The sequence below is a fragment of the Mandrillus leucophaeus genome, unplaced genomic scaffold (genome assembly GCF_000951045.1).
Source record: "Mandrillus leucophaeus isolate KB7577 unplaced genomic scaffold, Mleu.le_1.0 Scaffold4, whole genome shotgun sequence".
NCBI classification, from domain to species: domain Eukaryota; kingdom Metazoa; phylum Chordata; class Mammalia; order Primates; family Cercopithecidae; genus Mandrillus; species Mandrillus leucophaeus.
This window is the reverse complement of record NW_012104253.1, coordinates 1,322,272-1,328,475: the sequence shown is the minus strand read 5'-3', so window position 1 is coordinate 1,328,475 and position 6,204 is coordinate 1,322,272. Positions and strand designations below refer to the sequence as shown.

The window sequence follows — 6,204 nt, the reverse complement described above, 5'->3', positions numbered from 1 at the left end:
TATTTGACTTTTTAAAAAGAACTTCTTTAGATAAGACCTCCATAAATACTTGGATAAATTACTGCAATTCTTTATTTGCTTATGAACAAGTGGAGTTTTGTTGATGCAGGGTTGCATGGCCTTCACTATCAAAACAAATGTCTCATCTGATCAGCATTTGTAAATAGTGAGGTACCAGCATCATTAGGGCTCATAAAGTCTTCCATTTTTATTTTGGCTATTCTGGTGGTGCGTAACATAATACTAACAACAATAAAAATTCATCTTATTTTACTGGAAATTCCTACAGAGTGACAGAATACCAGACAAGGAACCAATTCTGGCACAGTTATGTGTCAAACAAGAAAGCTCTGGGAATGTAATAATGTAATGCAGTGTGATCGAGAGAGCTCTGGGCTGGAATAGGCATGGGGTCCTTGACACCATCACCTCTGCCAAGACACTTCATGTGTATGGTTTCCCAACCTTTAAGTAAACTCTATTTGTGAAGTTCTTTGTATCTTTAATAGTTTCTAGAATTGCTTGAATTTGGGAGAACTTCTTGCAAGGGTAATGTGAAGTAGTGTCACATGGACAGTAATGGAGAGGTATCTCCTGCTGCCATTTATATAATAATTTTCAATTTGGAGGCAGAGAGAGGAGGCAGAAAGTTTGGTAAGGACATTATTACAACCTGAATAAGCCACTTAGAGCCTAGATCAGTGTTTGGGAATGTAGGAGAAGACAGCCATAGTCAAGAAGCGTGAAGTAGTTAATGTTGAGTTGTTTTTAGGTGGTTTTTCTGTTCTTTTCACTCCAAACACTGACTTTCATAATAAAATAAATAATCTGGTGAGTCGCATGCTCATGGTGTGCTGAGGCATTTAGCCAAGCACTTTATGTATGTATTATCTCATTTAATTCTGTCACTATGGGGTAGAGATTGTCTTTAACCACCGGTTTCAAACGAGAAAGCCCTGTTTGAAATCATTTTTCCAGTGTATTTAAATTTTGTAGGTGCACACCTAGAATTTCAAACTGATGGTCTGAGTTCTGAGCCCATCTGTTTAATTCATCCTAGTGGGTTATCTTATGGATATGCTGATTTTAGTAAAGCAACTCTAAGAATGTGATATACATTATGAGTGATACTTGTGGTTTGAATTTTTTTTTTTTTAACAACATGAAATTTTGAAGATATTTTGCATAGATTTGCTTTTGGGTAAAACCTTTTTTTTTCTTCATATCTTCTGTAATTTCTTTTTCCCCCTTTTTGGGATGGGGTCTCATTCTGTCACCTAGGCTGGAGTGCAACTTGATGTATAATCATGGCTTACTGCAGCCTTGGACTCCTGGGCTCCAGCAATCCTCCCACCTTAGCCTCCCAAGTAGTAAAAGTACAGGAGCGCAACATCATGCTCTGTAGAGACGGAGTCTTGCTGTGTTGTGTTGCCCAGGCTGATCTCTTAACTGCTGGCCTCAAGTGATTCTCCCCACTTGGCCTCCCACAGTTTGATTAGAGGTGTGAACCACCGTGCCCAGCCCAAATTAACTTTTTAACCTATTCTAAATCAAGAAGAAAATAGATGTGTCTTTTCTGGGACTAGTAATAAGAAATTGACAGCATCTGATTTTTGACTGTTGTTAAAAAGTGTGATTATCATCATACTGGTAGGCTAAGAAAGAGATTGCATGGTAAGTTTCATCCTTTCATCTTCAAACATAATGTTATTAAGGATAGAGATATTTCCTTAGTATGGGGTGACTTGTGTAAATTACTATCTCATAAATTGGTTCAGATTAGTTTTTAAAAAGGGTAAAATTGTATATTAGTGATACTGCTCAGCTCTTTTTCAAAGGGATAAACCACTGTGAAGAGAGAAGGTTGGGGTAGAAGTCTAATAAAATCCTCACAAATCTGTATTAGTAACAGAAAAGTCAGTTATAGGCCAGATGCGGTGGCTCATGCTTATAATCCCAGCACTGTGGGAGGCTGAGGCAGGTGGATTGCTTGAGCCCAGGAGTTCGAGACCAGCCTGGGCAGCATGGTGAAACCCTTTCTGTACTAAAAGTACAAAAAACAAGCTGGGTGTGTAGTCCTAGCTACTTGGGAGGCCGAGGTGGGAGGATTGCCTCAGCCCAGGAGGCGGAGGTTGCAGTGAGTCGAGATTGTACCGCTGCACTCCAGCCTGGGCAGTCGGGTGAGAACTTGTCTCAAAAAAGAAAGAAAGAAAAGTCACTTATAATTATGTGGGCTTTAAAAAACCTGACTGATAGTGCTCTGTTTCTAGTTTCACCAAAAGATAGGTAGTAATTCCATCCTCTTTCATGAAACTACAGTATGTCAGTGACTTTCTGTTCTCAACATTTCAAAACCTTGTAAGACTCAGAGGGAAGAAATAGTTTCTCAGTAAGAAAAAATTTAGTCAACAGTGTAATTATGTATTAAGTGCTTTAGGAAAAGCAGTAGGGGAAAGTATTTCCTAGACTATTAGGTCTCTCATTAGAGGTGAGCAGAGGGAGTTCCTTCAGAACAGGACAGGCATATCTGTAGGTGAAGTAGGATAAGACTATATCCTACTTCACCTATAGCATATGTAGTTATGCTTATGGAAACATAATTTGAATTGGACATGAGTTTTTGTTTGTTTTGAGGCAGAGTCTTGCTCTGTTGCCCAGGCTGTATTGCAGTGGCACGATCATGGCTCACTGCAGCCTTGACCTCCTGGACTCAAGGAGTTCACCCACCTCAGCAACCCAAGTAGCTGGAACTACAAGTGTGAGCCACAATGCCTCGCTATTTTTTTTATTTTTTGTAGTGACAGGGTCTCACTTTGTTGCCCAGGCTGGTCTCAAATTCCTGACCTCAAGCAACCCTCCAGCCTTGGCCTCTCGAAGTACTGGGATTTTCAGGCGTGGGCACTGCGCCCTGCCTGTGAGTTGTTAGATTAGGTGATTCTGTAGTATGCAGCACTTTGTTGTCATTTGCATGTTGTACTTTACGTATGGTTTTCCCAAGTCATTAAATGTACATAGTTCTGCAACTTTTTATTTTTATTTTTCTGGTGAAAAGATATACATATATTTAGAATTAGCCAGCTGGACTCAGTTTAGATGATCCCAGTTTTGTTGGCAACATCCCAAGCATCATAATCAGGAACTGGTTGAACGTATGCCTCCTTCTCCCCATCAGGCTGAATCAGGAAGTTGACCATGGCCACATCAGGGTCACAGAGCTTCTTCACAGCCTGTTTGATCTGGCGCTTGTTGGCTTTAACATCCACAGTGAACACAGGTGTGTTGTCGTCTCTCTTCTTCATGGTAGACTCAGTGGTCGGCGGCAACTTGATAGTAGTGTAGTGGTCAAGCTTGTTTCTCCTGGGGGCGCTCTTCTGAGGATATTTGGGCTACCCCTGGAGTTGCAGTGTTTTGGGCTGCTGGAAGGTGCGTGATGTGTGGATCTTTTTTTTTCAGCTGTGGATGCCTTTCAACACTGCCTTCTTGGCCTTCAAAGCCTTTGCTTTGGCTTTGGCTTTGGCTTTGGCTTTAGGAGGAGCAGGAGCTTCCTTCTTTGCTTTTGGTGCCATCTTGTGAAAAGGGCTCTGTAGCTTTTAATGTGTACAGTTTCCACAATACGGTTGTACCAGATTATGAGATTATGTTGGACATTTGAGTTCTTTCCAATTTATTGCTGTTTTCAGCAGCATTTGATGAATAACTTTGTAGGTAAGTTTTTACATAGCTTTATGAATATTTTCTTTTGGGATAAATTGCTGGAGGCTTGGGTAAACTTTGCCAAACTACCCTGAACTTATGTACAGTACACTTATGATACGGTTTGGCTCTGTGTCCCCACCCAAATCTTATCTTGTAGCTCCCATAACTCCCACATGTTGTAGGAGGGACCAGGTGGTAGATAATTGAATCATGAGGCCAGCTCTTTCCTGTGCTTTTCTCTTCATAGTGAATGAGTCTCACGAGATATCTGATCGTTTTACAAAGGGGAGTTTCCCTGCACAAGTGCTCCTCTCTGCCTGCTGCCATCCATGTAAGACCTTACTTGCTCCTCCTTGCCCTATGCCTTGACTGTGAGGCTTCCCCAGCCACACGGAACTGTTAAATCCAGTTAAACTTACTCTTTGTTTTGTAAATTGCCCAGTCTCTGGTATATCTTTATCAGCATTGTGAAAACACACTAATGCAACTTCTCTCATCATTTTTACTGGACAGGGTTTCTGTGTTCCCTTCTAACATCCTGTTTTGCCAGACTTTTGCAAAGAATTCCATATTGTCTTTTTTCCTAACTCAACCTTTTATAAGGAACTCTTACAACATTAGTGTAAAGGTGTGTCCTTAGCTGGTGGTACAGTAGTTAGAAGTTTTCTTTGGGTCATGGTGATGTTGGGAATAATTGTGTTATAGGATAATCTGGGCCCTCTGTATTTCTTAAGATTGTGGTGCCTGACCATCAGTCAGACTGTAGCTTCAGGGCTTTTGTTTCTCTTGAATTGCTTGGTGGTGAAATGTCAATACAGCCTTGTCCATTCTGATTAGTGTGTTACATTACTGATAGGACAGTGTTAGGAGAAATAGGAGAAACCTGAGCCTAAAACATTTCACTGTGAAATTAATTGGTCTCTGAAGTGTTTTGTCTTTGTTTTGGTTTGAGGATCATATGTGGCTAAATTACATTGGTGGTAAATGATAAGCTTGTTATATTGATAACATGGAAGAAAAGTGTTTGTGGTTCCTCTTAGAGAAAATCGATTCCCAGTCCAAGACACCTGTGAGTCCAAGAGAATGAGAGAAGATAAGATGTTATTAGTTAGAAACTGACTATACAATTGCAGTTTCTAGTGCAGAATTAACTTCAGTAGCATTTGATTAGCATCTGACTTCCTTCTTGGGGAATCAGAAAAGGGACATAGATTAGGCTTTAGCTGAACTCAGATTACTGAACAGTGATTGAGCCAGTTCTATTATTTATTTTTATTTTTTGAGACAGAGTCTCACTATATCACCCAGGCTGGAATGCAGTGGTGCAATCTTGGCTCATGTCAACCTCTGCCTCCTGGGTTCAAGTGATTCTCATGCCTCAGCCTCTCCAGTAGCCTCTCGAGTAGCTGGAATTACAGGTGTGAGCCACCACAGCTGGGGTTTTTTTTTTTGGCATTTTTAGTAGAGCCAGGTTTTCACCATGTTGGCCAGGCTGTTCTTAAACTCTTGACCTCAAATGATCTACCCACCTCAGCTTCCCAAAGTGCTGGGATTACAGGTGTGAGCCACCATGCCTGGCCTTGAGCCAGTTCTAAGGGAAATTATTCATTTATTTTTGTCAGCTTGTAATATTGCAAATCATAGTATTTTTGAAATAACCTACCCATGGGAATAGAGTTTATGCCGTTAAAGGGTAGAGTGCTATTATAAAGAAAGGTACAAGAAGAGAGGGAGTGGGTGGCATTCCAGAGATCAGGGCTACATGAGTTGCTGCCCAGCCTACTTGGTTCTCAAACTTGTCAGTCTGGATTGCTGTGTTGAAGGAAAGGGAATAGAACAATGTACTCACTTTCTAAAATTTTTCATTAATTGTTTACCTAACCTATGTTATGCATATTAATTTACTTAACATTTACGAAGTACTTATAATATGCTAGACACTGAAGGTACCAAGGTCTGAAAGATGTCAAATAATAGAAGAGAAAGGAAATAATAATTGCTATTATTGATCAAGTATTAAGTACAGACAGTTCTTGACTTAAATGGTCAACTTAGGATTTTTCAACTTTTTTTTTTTTTTTGGAGACGAAGTCTCGCTCTGTCACCCAAGCTGGAGTGCAGTAGCACGATCTCGGCTCGCTGCAAGCTCCGCCTCCCAGGTTCACGCCATTCTCCTGCCTCAGCCTCCCGAGTAGCTGGGACTACAGGCGCCTGTCACCACGCCCGGCTAATTTTTTGTATTTTTAGTAGAGATGGGGTTTCACCGTGTTAGCCAGGATGGTCTCGGTCTCCTGACCTCGTGATCCTCCTGCCTCCACCTCCCAAAGTGCTGCGATTACAGGCATGAGCCACCCCACCCGGCTGGATTTTTCAACTTTAAGATGGTATAAAAGTGCTACACATTCAGTAGAAACTGTATTTTGAATTTTGATCTTTTCCTTGGCTAGCAGTATGTGGTGTGATATCCTTACATGAGATATTCAGCGCCTTTTTTTTTTTTTTTTTTTT

At 40.9% G+C, this 6,204-nt stretch overlaps 1 pseudogene; it reads right to left on the bottom strand.

Annotated features, from left to right (window-relative positions):
• Window positions 1–3,089: 3,089 nt before the first annotated feature.
• On the bottom strand, window positions 3,090–3,566 carry LOC105547859 (annotated as a pseudogene).
• Between the last annotated feature and the right edge of the window lie 2,638 nt (window positions 3,567–6,204).